The sequence below is a fragment of the Castor canadensis genome, chromosome 15 (assembly GCF_047511655.1).
Source record: "Castor canadensis chromosome 15, mCasCan1.hap1v2, whole genome shotgun sequence".
Classification (NCBI taxonomy): Eukaryota; Metazoa; Chordata; class Mammalia; order Rodentia; family Castoridae; genus Castor; species Castor canadensis.
The window spans coordinates 91213484-91227958 of record NC_133400.1 but is presented as its reverse complement, the minus strand read 5'-3'; positions in this window follow the sequence as shown (position 1 = coordinate 91227958).

Genomic DNA, 14475 nt, shown 5'->3' with positions numbered 1-14475 from the left:
GTACAAAGTCAGTGTGTGTATCATTACCATTTATAACACTCACACAAAAACTGGTATATATAATTCTAAAAATGTATCATTTAATAGTACATATGTTTCACATAACAATACACATAACAAATCAGAAGACTTTTCTGTAGAATAAAAAGTATTGGGAGTATAAAACTAGATCTAAATGAGTACAAAATAAAGAATGAGCATGTCTTGGAAGAATATCTCTATAAAGATATTAATTCTATACAAAGTGAGCTATAATTTCAATGTTGTATTAATTAGAGTTCTAACAGGTTTTGTGATAGACATGTACTAATATACACACAAAATGTATATTAATATGCATATGAAAAAAACACGGCAATATTTTCAAAAGCCCTACCATTTGCACAGCACATACTAAATACCAGGTGATTTCAGTACTTTAAATATAATTAATATTTTGATCTAGAAACATTTCTAAGAGACAATGATATTATTTGCCTTTTGAAGAACCTAATTGATTTAGCAACATGCTCAATATTGTGGACTCAGTCTCTACGTAAGTCTGAACTCTTCTTGATTATACACCTTCTGTAACCAGCAGAGAAAAATACAGAACTAATTACTCCTTCAAGAAGAATAACAGGAGTCTCATTTTACAATTTATCTATAGTTAGCAAAATGCTATGGATAAGAAATGTGCTAGTACAGGAAAATAGACAAGTGGAGTAGAAATAAAAACCATGAAAGGACCTATTTACACACAGTGAGTTCACCCGTAAGAAAGACTGCAGTGTGTGTTGCAGGTTAAAGAGGGTCTGTTCACAGCTTGTCTGGAAAAGCCAGCTATTCACTGTAAATATGCTTTAGAGCATATCCCTGCCTTGCAACCCACAGAAAAGTAAAATCCAAAGATTAAGTTTGAATTTAAATGAAAATAATTTTGAAGTGAAATTATGGAAACATCCTTGTAACATTTGGGAAATGAGGATTTTAAAGATAAACCTTAGAAAGCTAACATTATAAAGAAAAAAAACTATAGAATAAGTTTAATATCATTAAAATACTAAACTAATGAAAAATAAATATCATTACCAAAATGAACAAAATTAAGCACACACCAAGAAAAGATGTCTACAATCTGTATAAGAAAGGATATACTTACAAAAAAGTCTATTGATTTCCTCAAACTCACAGGGAAAACAATATAAATAAATAGACTTATAAATGAAAAGGATGCCCAAGGAATAAAAAAAATGGAATTTCTCAGATGCCCATACAATGTGGTCAGTTTCATTAGCAATGAGAGAAATGCAAATTATCCCATAATAAAATACAACTTAATACCTAACATATAGACAGACATATAGAATAAGTCTGATAACCAGATTTTAGCCAATACAGAAACTAAGGTTGCCCATTTGAGTAAGGATAAATTTGTATAACTCACAAAGCAATTTTGCAGTACATGATAAAAGCTAGAAGGCATATATTCAAAACAAACTGTTTTTTAGGATGATTGTAGACTGTGGAGAATGATTTCAAATATTTTTATTAGTTTGCATACACAAAGCTCTTCTTTGTAACAGTGTGTGAAATAATGGTAATGTAAAACACTGTCACTAAGAATACTTAATAGCCTGGTTTATTCACGCAGTGGTGTATTGAACAGCAGCTAAAATCAATGAACTGAATCTGTATTTACACAGACAAAACTCACAAATATGAAGTACAGTGAGGAAAATAAGGTAAAATTTTGTAAATAGGATAACACAATATACACACATTTAAATATATTTCATTTTGAATTAGTTATGGGTACTCATTTATGTACTATAAGTAAAGAGACAAAGATAGAAACAGTAAAATATATAATTCAGAATAGTGTTTAACTTTTGGCTGAAAGAGAGAAAAACAGATGGACAGAGAGAAAAAGACAGTGTTCACACACATGAGAGAAAAATGAAACTGTTGACAAGTGTTCAATTTTAGTGAATGACACATCAATATGTCTGATATTGTTTTCTGCATTTGGAACACTTTATGATTTGGAACATTTATGATGCTTCATTGATTGTAAAAAATATATGAAAGGCTTATATCAATATGCTTTAGAAGAACAAAATAAATACTTCGGAAAAATATAAGGTTATATGTGCATAGATGTGTAGAACCAAGTGAATAGAATACAACTTATGATGCTGATTGTATAAATTATATATTAGGATTGTAACAGTTTCTAGATTATTTTATCTAAATTTAATATAAAATAATCTGATCTGGTAGTAGTAATTTCAAAGATCTTGGAGTATTAGTATAATAGTTTTAAGATATGCTACTGCTACTGTCATTTTTATGGTGTGCCTTGGGAAAACGCTTTTGAAGACTGGAAGAAAGAAATATAAAATCCATATGTATATATAAATATGGATATTGTTTAAAATGATAACCACAGTCTTCAAAAATCATATTTATGATAATTTAACAAAAAGGTCAATGGGTTTTGTTCAAATTTACTGACATTATCATGACTTATGATTTACTGAAATATTACAAGAAAATGTCTCTGTGAAAATATGCTGGATTATATTCTTAAGAAATCTTTTCTGATGCATGGCATAGTTGGCATGAGGACTGGAGGCTGTAAAATAGGATCTTTCTGGGTAGCTCAGCTGGCCTCAAACTAGAGATCTTCCAGCCACAATCTCCTGAGTGCTGAGATTACAAGAGTGTACCACCATGCCCTGGTCAGTAAATGCAATCTTTAAAGGTCTCACAATGATAAGAAAACATAAGTTCTAAGAGGTAAGAATTACTGAGGATAAGAACTGCTGCTCAAAGTGTCAGCAGATTCCTGGTGACCTAAGGTGAGCATGGGACAGGCTGAGAAGTAGGCTGGGGACTGGAGACAGGCTGTGGGTTTGTATCAAGTGGAATGTCAGTTCAGTGCTACCTATTCCCTGAGCAATTAAAAATATCTAGAAAGTTACTCTTTACTGAGTAATCAAAGCAAACAAGGAAAAAGAAATCTTCAGGGAATTTTGCTTGCCTAGGTCCTTGGCTCTGGGTGGTTCAGGAAAATTCTGGGACCTCAAGCTGCATCATTCTTGTGGGATGAACTAGAATTTATACCATGTGTGAGTAAGAAGAGAAAATGAAATTTTAATGTGAAATAGTTCGGGTTAGAACTGTGAACATTGTCCATAACTGAAAGAAATGATCACAAGTTCTGTTTTTAACAAATTACTTTAAAGGTAAATGAAAAGATATGAACTGTCAGTCCTTCACAGACTAAAATATTGAAATTTCTGATATTAATAAATAAAAAATAAATTTAGAATGTATGAAAACACAGATATTTTAAAAGGTGGACAAAGTGTAAGAGGTTACTAAAATGCTCAAACTTACAGGTACTGTACAAATAAAAAACTCACAGAGAGGCAGGCAACTCTACCCCTTGATCCACTCCACCAGCCTTGTACACCTGGAGGGAAATGGAAAAATGAGACTGTTGAAACTATTCCAGGAACGGAGGAGGAGTGATAAAGGAGGTTGATGGATGGAAGAGGTGAATTAAACTATGATATATTTGATAAATTCTAAGAACTTTTGTAAGTGTCACAATGTACCCCCAGCATAACAATAATAAAAAAAATAAAAATCCCTGCGATTGAAAATTAAACATTCTAGTTGACTTTAAAACCAAATATGTGGATCAATCTAAACAAAGTTAGTGAACTGTTAAGTATATCTGAAAAGAATAATTCATAGAGTGCAGACCATAAAAATGAAAAGGGAGGTTTTGTTGGTTTTTTTTTTTTTTTTTTTGGCAGCACTGGGGTTTGAAAATAGTACCTCATGTGCTCTTACAACTTGAGCCCTCTGTCAGTCATTTTTTTGGATGAGTATTTTTTGAGATAGGGTCTTTGCAGACTACTGGCCCATGGCTGGCTTCAAACAACAATCCTCCTGATTTCTGCCTCTTGAGTAGCTAGGACGTCACACATATGCTCACTGTAAAAGGAGATCCTTTAAAAGATATAGCTATGGATGTCAGAACATCTAACATATGTCCAACTTCAATTCAACAAGAAAGAATCAAGAATATGAAAGAAAGGAAAGCTTCAGAGACAGCTGCTGGCCATAATTTTGAAATGCACATCCAATGATCACAATGAACATTTTATATATAATCTATAAACCTTATAATAAGACCACATAGCATCAAAGGCTGTGAAGGCATCCTACAATGCAGAATTTCCCAAAAGGCACATTCTACACTGAGGAATGGCAATGGGATAGATAGAAATCCTCTATCATTAACTGTTGAATCAAGAATGAATGGAATAGTCTTCAAAATGCAGAGAAAACATGACTTTAAAACTAGAGTGTTTTACTCAGTGAACTCAAGATGGTGAACAAAGTACATACATTGACTTTCAAATAAAAAAGAACCATGCTTTCCCAATCAACACTCACTTCAGAAACTTTTAGAGAACATATTTGAAGAAAAGACAAAATAATTCCAGATGGAGAATATGAATGCTGGGGGAGTAAGTAGAAGTAAAGAAGAATTTAATAATATGTGTGAAGAGTATGAGCTAGTATGAGTCAATAAAACTATATCTAACTTGTGACATTAAAGTTATAAGCACAAACTATTTGAAAACATGAAATATAAGTTAAAAAAGTGTGTAAGATTGAAATTACTTAAAGTTCTCATGCTATTTGAGAGGCTACCAATAATATTACTTAATGTTTTATTTCATTGGATAAAATGTACATATTAAAATTTCTTACATAGATAGACAATTTATGATTTCTAAAATAGTATAGGAAAAACTGGAGCCAAGGGAAAAACAAAATCCTCAACCCATTCATATAATGTCTGGATAAAGAAAAGGAAAATGTAGATAGACCAGAAATGAGATAGTAGAAATAAATCTAAATACAGCAATAACTACAATTTCCAGGCAAGAACTGAATCATCCATTTGAAACAAAGATTGTGAGGCTCGATTTAAAATATCCAGCCATACAAGCTTTACAAAAGACACCTAAAATAGACTAGAAAAAAAAATTCCATCAACAAACAATGTAGTTACGGAGTAACAAAAATATAAGTAAGCAATAAAAATTTAGAAACATTTTGGCAAAATGATGAATCAAGAAAAAACTAAAAGCATATATCATTAAAGAAATTATCTCAGTAATTCATAATCTTTCCATTAAGAAAATAAGAATTTCAGAGTTTTGCAACATCTACTAAATGTACAGAAAATGTGATTTCTCTTATAGAAATCTTTCCACAAGATATAAATGGGGAATTGCTCTTAAATTATTTATGAAACAAATAATGCTTTACACTTTCAACCAGAGTAACCCAGTACAAGACAGGAAAATTGAAGTCCAAGCCAAGGAACACAACCACTACATAAGAACACCCCAGCAAGTTCTGCAGCATAATGAAACTATGTGGTTTGATGGTATATGAATGGAATTGGAGGAAATCATGTTAAGTGAAAAAAATCCAGGCTCAGAATGACAAAGGCTGTATGTTTTCTCTTATATGTGGAAGATAGATCCAAAAGGTAAATGTGGGATCCAAGACGGTGACAAGAGTGCAGATGTAGACAGCATGAGCTCTGTAAATCAAAAATTTTGCTGAGATGCTGGAGCCACACTTGACAGAAAAAAGAACCAAGAAGAATCAAACTTAGACACCCTGAACCCCCAGCCCATACAAAGCTGCTCCATGTTACACTGAGAAACAGGAGGGCTCCTGTGCAATGAAATGCCAGCTCCAAACCTGCTTGGAAGACATTCAGCAGACCAACAGGTGAGCAAATAAGCAGCATGTGGTATTCCCACAGCCACCCCTAGGATAAACCAGCATAGTCCCCTGGAGAGACTGCCCCTTGTCCCCCCCAAAAGATAACAATAATAAACAAGGAACTGAAAAGGAATGTGCAACAGAGGGGGTGGGGAGCTTTAAGTGCACCAGAGAAGGGGGGAGGTGCAAGGAGATGATCTCTGCATGAACTTTCAGTAAACAAAGTCTGGAAAGGCAGAAAGGCCAAAAGTGGGCAGGTGAAAAGCTGCTCCCTGAAATAGGGCAGATAGCGATCCACAAAGCTCATCTTCTGAGTCAGTGAGCAATATCCAAAATCAATTGATGTTGCAAAATTGAAAATTAATCAGCAAACCAGCATAACACACTGACAGCAGGGAGCCAGCTGACAGAATTCTGACCTTACCTCAGACACAGGAGGCAAGGCAAAGAAACAAGATCCCAATAAACCAACACAACAAAAACACAACTCCGAAGCAAGATGGCAGGTGGGCCACAGACCTGATCTCCTGAACCTGAGGAAAAGCCACACCTCACTGAGGGAGGAGCTGACTAAGCAGCTGCCACTGAAAGACAGGAAAAAGAACTGGTAAGTCTCCCCAACCATCTGGCAAGACTAAGACAGAGCTTCTACTTAAATACCAACACCAGGACTGGATGCTGAAGGAGTAACACCAGAACTATTAAGACTGAAATTCTATTGTTCCTGAATCTGGAATTTTTTAAGTGCTTTTTTTTTCTCCTGTTTGTTTGTCCACCACCTCTCCCTGCTAATACCTTTAGTTTTCTTTCTTTCTTTTTTTTCTTTCTTTCTTCTATTTTGATAGTTTTACTATTGTAAGTTAACTAATACTAAATTATACACAGACCAGGGACAGAAACAGCATATATCCACTAACCTAAAACCTAACACACCCACAAAACAAAATTAAACCAAGGGAAATTAAACAGGTGACTGAAACCACCAATAGCCTAGCAAGAACATAGTTACACAGTACCCAGTGAAGTGTTGGGAAGACAAAAAAGGGATGGAAACCATTCTCCCCCTAAAAATAAATTAATACATGAGGGAAATGAAGAAAATGGATACTCAGTTCCAGACTTCAACAAAACAAAGATAAACTATGGTATGGAAACCAATGAAGCCCACAATAAACCCTAAAAGAAGAAATCCTGCAAGTAATCACTGAGAATTTCATGGAGCTGTTACAAGACATGGTCAACCAAAACATACAAAAGGCACCCAAGAAATTCCAAGACAACAAAAATAAAGAATATGAGAAGACACAAAAACAAATAAATGAACTCATAGGAGCCCTAAATAAACACCAAAGTGAAACAGAGAATATCATAAAGAGAGGAATGAATGAATTAAGGACGAAAAATGACAATATTAAAGAGGAAGTAAAAAAAAAAACAGGAAGTGACCCATGATATGGAAAACCTTAGAAAAAAAGAAAGAAACAGAAATACAAAACACAATGGAAGGCCACTCCAGCAGACTATAACAAGCAGAAGATTTAATGTCAGAACTTGAAGATGAAATGGAAATTAAAAGAAAAACTGAAGAGCTATTAGTCAAATAACTCAAGACCTGTGAAAAGAATATGCAAGAACTCATCAACTCATTCAAAAGACCAAACCTGAGAATCATGGGCATTGAAGAAGGAGAAAAAGTGGAAGCAAAAGGAATTTGTAATATATTCAACAAAAGAATAACATAAAATTTCCCAATTCTAAAAAAACTATGCCCATTCAGTTACAGGAGGCCTCCAGGACACCAAACAGACTTGACCAAAATAGAACTACCCCATGACATATTATCATTAAAACAACAAGTACAGAGACTAGAGAAAGAATATTGAAAGCTGTAAGAGAGAAAAAACAAATAACATATAAAGGTAAACCCATCAAAATCACAGCAGACTTCTCAATGGAAACCTTAAAAGCAAGAAGAGCATGAAGTGAGGTCTTCTATGCACTGAATGAAAATAACTTCAACCCTAGGATACTCTACCCAGCAAAACTATCATTCAAAATAGATGGAGCAATAAATGTCTTCCACGATAAGCAGAAACTAAAACAATATATGACCACCAAGCCACCACTACAAAAGATTCTTCAAGGAATTCTGCACACAAAAAATGAAAGTAAACAAAACCATGAAAGAACAGGTAGTAACAAACCACAGGAGAAGAAAAGACAAGAAAGTAGAGAGTAACATTGATTCAGCTGCACACAATCAAATGCTTAAACAACAAAAATAACTAAATAACAAGAATCACCACACACCTATCAATACTAACATTGAATGTTAACAGACAAAACTCCCCTATCAAAAGACGCAGTTTGGCAAACTGGATTAAAAAAGAACATCCAACAATCTGTTGCTTACAGGAGACCCATCTCATCAACAGAAAGAAGCACTGGCTTAGGATGAAAGGCTGAAAGAAGATTTACCAAGCCAATTTCCCCCCAAAATAGGCAGGAGTAGCAATACTTATCTTGGACAAAGTAGACTTCAAACGTACATTGATTAAACAAGATAAAGAAGGACACTCCATACTAATAAAAGGTGAAATACACCAAAAGGAAATAATAATTATCAACCTATATACACCCAATTTCACCAGACATACTGTAAAAATGACTTAAAAGCACATGTAGAATCCAAAACAATGGTACTGGATCATCTCAATATATGCAGAAAAAGCCCTCAACAAAATCTAACACTACTTCATGATAAAAGCTCTAAGAAAACTAGCAACGAAAGGAAAGTACCTCAACATTATAAAGGCTGTAAATGACAAATCTACAGCCAACATCACACTTAATGGTGAAAAACTGAAACCATTTTCCCTAAAATCAGGAATGAGACAAGGGTGCCTACTATCCCCACTCCTATTCTACATAGTACTGGAATTCCTAGCCAGAGCAATTAGGCAAACAGAAGAAATAAAAGGAATACAAATAGGTAAAGAAACTGTCAAAATATCCCTATTTGCAGATGACATGATCTTATACTTTAAAGAGCCAAAAAACTCTACCCAAAAACTCCTAGCTACCATAAACAGCTACAGCAAGGTGGCAGGATACAAAATCAACTTACAAAAATCATTAGTTTTTCTATATACCAATAACAAACAAACTGAGAAAGAATATATGGAAACCATTCCATTTACAATAGCCACAAAAAAAATCAAATACCTAGGAGTAAATGTAACAAAGGATGTAAATGAGCTCTACAAGGAGAACTATAAACACCTGATGAAAGAGATCGAGGAAGGCTACAGAAGATGAAAAGATCTCCCATGCTCATGGATTGGTAGAATCAACATTGTAAAACTGGATATACTACCAAAAGCAATATATATGTTTAATGCAATTCCCATCAAAACCCCAATGACATTCTTCACAGAGATTGAAAAATCTACCCGAAAGTTTATTTGGAATTACAAGAGAATGAGAATAGCTAAGGCAATACTCAGCAAAAAGAGCATTGCTGGAGGGATCACAATACCCAACTTCAAATTATTACAATCAATAGCAATAAAAATAGCACATACTGGCACAAAAGCAGACATGAAGACCAGTGGAACAGAATAGAGGACCCTGATATGAATCCACACAGCTATGCCCAACTTATTTTTGACAAAGGTGAAAAAAATATACTATGATGAAAAGACAGCCTCTTCAACAAATGTTGCTGGGAAAAGTGGTTATCCATCTGCAAAAAACTAAAACTAGGTCCATGTTTATCACCCTGTATTAGTATGAACTCAAAATGGATCAAGTACTTTAATATCAGACCTGAAACACTGAAGTTAGTACAGAGAGGAACAGGAAACACTCTGGAACTAATAAATATAGGCAAAGACTTCCTCAATAGAACCCCAGCAGCCCAGCAACTAAGAGAAAGGATGGACAAATGGGATTCCATGAAATTAAAAAACTTCTGCACAACAAAAGAAATGGTCTCTAAACTGAAGAGACCACCCACAGTGTAGGAGAAAATATTTGCCAGCTATACATCAGACAAAGGACTGATAACTAAAATATACAGGGAACTTTAAAAAACTAAACTCTTCCCAAATCAATGAACCATTAAAGAAATGGGCAACTGAACTAAACAGAACTTTCTCGAAAGAAGAAATTCAAATGGCCAAAAACACATGAAAAAATGCTCACCATCTCTATCCATAAAGGAAATGTAAATCAAAACCACACTAAGATTCCACCTCACCCCTGTTAGAACAGCTATCATCCAAAACACCACCATCGACAAATGTTGTTGAGGATGTGGGGAAAAAGGAACCCTTGTACACTGCTGGTGGAAAAGTAAGCTAGTGCAACCACTCCGGAAAACAATATGGAGGCTACTTAAAAATCTAAACATAGATCTGCCATATGATCCAGCAATCCCACTCCTGGGGATATACCCAAAGGAATGCAACATAGGTTACTCCAGAGGTGCCTGCACACGCATGTTTACTGCAGTGCTATTCACAATGGCCAAGTTATGGAAACAACCAAGATGCCTCACTAGTGATGAATGGATTAAGAAAATGTGGTACTTACACACAATGGAGTTTTACTCAGCCATGAAGAAGAATGATCTTATCATTCTCAAGTAAATGGATGGAACTGGAGGTCATTCTGAGAGAGGTCAGCCAGGCTCAGAAGACCACAAATTGCATGTTCTCTCTCATATGCGAACCTTAGATCTAGGGCAAAGGCAGTAATGTTGTTAGACTTGGGTCACATGCTAAGGGGAGAGCATATACGGGAGGAATGGAGGACAGGTAGGAAACCCAAAACATGGAAGTGTTTGATGTTGCCACTGCAGAGGAGACAACATAAACATAGAAACCTTAAAGTGATAACGGTCAATATGGGAAGGGGATCAGGAACTAGTGAAAAGGTCAGGTAGAGATGAATCAATTTGGGTTGTAACACAGTTGTGCGTTGAAGCCATGCTAGGAATCTTTCTGTGTAGCTGTCCTTATCTCAAGGAGCAAAAACGCTTTGTCTTTCTTATTATTGCTTATGTCTTCTCTTCAACAAAATTGGAGAAAAGGGCAGAACAGGTTCTGCCTGGAAGCAAAGCGGTTTGGGGGAAGAAATAACCCAAACAATGTATGCACATGTGAATAAATGAATGAAAAAAAGATAAATGTGTACACAAAAACAAACATGGCTATATTCATGTTTATATGTAGAACATGTTTATGACATTGAAACTACTCTATGACAGTTGGGTGAGGATGGAAGGAAAAGAAAATGATGATCAACAATATAGAAATGCATTACATCTCTGCAGCCAGAGGACACAGAAATATGTTCTGAAATCTTGGAATAGTGCGAGGTGGGAGGCAACAGGTAAGGGAGAGCAATAGGAGGTGTTGAACTGACCAAAGTTAAGTACATTCACAGCTGGGATACATCAAAAAATTCCTTTAAACATCGACTCTGTAATTAAAAATGAAAGACAAACTGTATAATAAGTATATTGTGGGGGTACTTGGGGGAGGGGTGAGGGTGAATGAATAAGATAAATGGAGGGCATATGTTAGATAGGCTTCATGTACATAAATGAAATAGAATGATGAAACTTCTTGCAATTGCTTTAAGTGGGGGCAGGGAGGGGACTGGGGAAGCTGGTGGAGGCAATCTCATCAATGTACAGTGTAAGGCTATTCGGAATTGGCACAATGAATCCCCCCTATACAATGAATATATCCTAATAAAAATGGAGAAAATATGAAAATATGAAAGGAAGAATAGTGACAGGGAACGTTCTGTTCAGCATTTTCAGAAAGTACTAATGGAACCAGTCTGACTAAAGCAGAGGAATTGTGTTATGGAGCAAGGGGAGTAAAGACCGCTGGGTTAGGTATAAATAAACTGTGGCTTGACAACAAAATCTAAGTCTGGATTCCATAATAAACATTGAGAAATTCCCTACTATTCCACAAAAGAATAGTATTTTGCTTAGGCTTTATCTATAAGGGTGCCTAGATGAGCTTTAGAACTTCTGGGAAGTCTTTGTCCATTTTTTATATAAGACAGTGAGACTTCCTGGCCAGGGTCTGGCTGATACCATGTAAAGCTTAAGGAAGGGCCAAGTTTCCTCCTTTGTGAACAGAGTGAAATGCATGTTAATCAACTCCCACTAGCTCCTCAGTGGTCTAATCCAGGTGAGCTTTAGGGCTCCAGGCAGAATTTTGAATGTTTATCTGCCTTTGGCAATAGCCAAAGTAGCCTTTGAGACATGAATGCATGCAAGGCTGTAAGTCAGCAGTACTTGGGGATGCTCCTAAAGGAGTTTTGCAGGGTTGTGACCATAGATCCTGAAGAACTGAGACCAAAGCCCCATGATTTTCCAAGGGAACTTCTGATATGTGTAATTATTACTGGACTTTTTTCTAGTCTGTTGCTTTTGTGGAGAAGTTGTCCATGGATTAGAAGCCAACTTTATGTGAGAAGATTAAAACAGCTAGCTCTAAAGATTTCTAGACTAATGGAAGAAAAAAATGTATGCTACTTAAAAAATTTAGCTTTCTTTAAAAACAGAATGATGGCTTAGAATCAACTGTAAAGGATGGAATGAAATTCTTCAGGAAATTAATGGTAGAGGATCATTCCCAGTGAGACACAGGAAAGAACTTTCCAAAGCAGAAGATCATTCAGGCAGCTGAAGAGCTAGAGACCTATAAGAAGATAGCCAGAGATCTCAAAGAAAACTTGGAGAGAACCAATCATTATTACCAAAAGCAGATAATTTCCTATGAGAAAAGAGCTCATTTTAATTGGTTGGTGGCCCAGGCTGCTGAAAAATAACTCAAGTATTTTAGGAAAGTTAATGCCAGAAAGAGACAAAAATTAACTAAAATGGAGTTGGAATTTGAACCTATAGAAAAAAAATTCATATGCATTTGATATTTCAAATGCATCACGTGGCAAAGAACACTTTCCTTAAGGCAAAGCAGTGGGCCCTGGTTTTGTTCCTCCTATTAGAGGTCCCAGTGGATCCAACAAGCCAGTGCATGAGAAGACGGCTATCTTTTCCTCCACCGCCTCCAGGAAACATGTCTTGAGTTTCTGGTGATATTTTCCACCAAGGTTTGTGTTCCCAATGGATCCATGGAACACATGCACGAGAAGGAGGCCTCCTTTACTTCCAAATCATCTAGTAAATGTGTCTGGAGTTTCTGGAGATCATTTTTCATCAAGTGACTGCCCTGGTCCACCACATTCTCCATTTCTAGTGAGAAATGTCTGTTCACCAAGGGGTTTCCCTGATTGTCTTCCCCCAAGAGTTAGATGTCCCCGCAATGTACCTACATCATCAAAGTAGAAGTGAATTTTCTTCAGGGTGGATTTCACCTTCAAATGATCCTGCTACTGAATCCTTAGAACCAGAAGAGAAAACATGGCAGTGTTTTCACCTCTTTTCAAAGTACTTTTGTCTTCTTTCTCATTTTCAGTTTAAATTACTGCTGTTACTTAGTCATTATTCTTTACCTTAAATTGAAACTTAATAGAATTATAATTCTGAGGATAGTATTGAAAAGCAGATGATTTAAATGTGAATCTTTTTGTTTTATTTCCTTTTATTTTATTTAGATAGTATTTTATTTTTTAGTATAACAGTTTGGTAAATTTGGTTATTTAATCCACTATTGCATAAACAATAGAGTTTGTGTATGTAATCTTGCAGTGGAGCTATTTTAAATTCCAAAGGCTGTGTCTTTATGCCCAAAAAATGTATTTCTATAATTGTAGACCAATGTTAAAGTAAGATCTCTTTTCAAAGTACTTTGAATTTCTCTCTCATTTTTACTTTAAATTACTTCTATTATTTAGTCATTACACTTTATGTCAAATTGAAGCTTAATAGAATTATAATTCTCAGGGGAATATTTTATATAGATCACTTAAATAAGAATTTATTTTAGATAACATATTTTTATTTTATTCTTGATAGGCTAACTATTTTAATTTGATTATTTAATCCACTATTACATAAACAATTGGAATGTTTGTATGTAATCATGCCGTGGGGCTATTTTAAACTCCAAATTCTGTATCTTTATATCAAGTAATGTATTTACTCTAATTGTTGACCAATATGGAAGTAACTTTATGTTTAATTGAAAAAAGAAAAGCCAAAGAAATAACAGCAAAATGCTTTCTTCACCTGAAAAAAGTTGTAAACATCCCGAAATGTGCATTTTTTTAAGTGAGTTATTTTATAGACTTAGGATTTCTACTTGTTAATGCGAAATAGATAGAGATTTTGTAACAAGGCCCATAGGAACTATGATTTCTCTAGGAAATATCATTCTGGGGGTGTAGATGGATACCACCATGAGCTCCAAGGTAGGAGAAAGACTCATCTGTAGAGACCATCATGCATACATATTTCCTTTGTGTAACCAGTGACACTGCTATGGGAAGGTGGAGAAAGATTGACTTTCTTTCTCCAAGTTTTTTCCCAAAAGCTGTAAATAAATTCATTTTCCATTTAAAAATAGAAAAATAATTAATACAACCCATTGAGTTAATAAAGCTACAGAAATTATCCAAATGATAATCATTTTAATGCAGAAAAGTAAGTAGTCACAGTACAAATATTAAAAGTTGAGA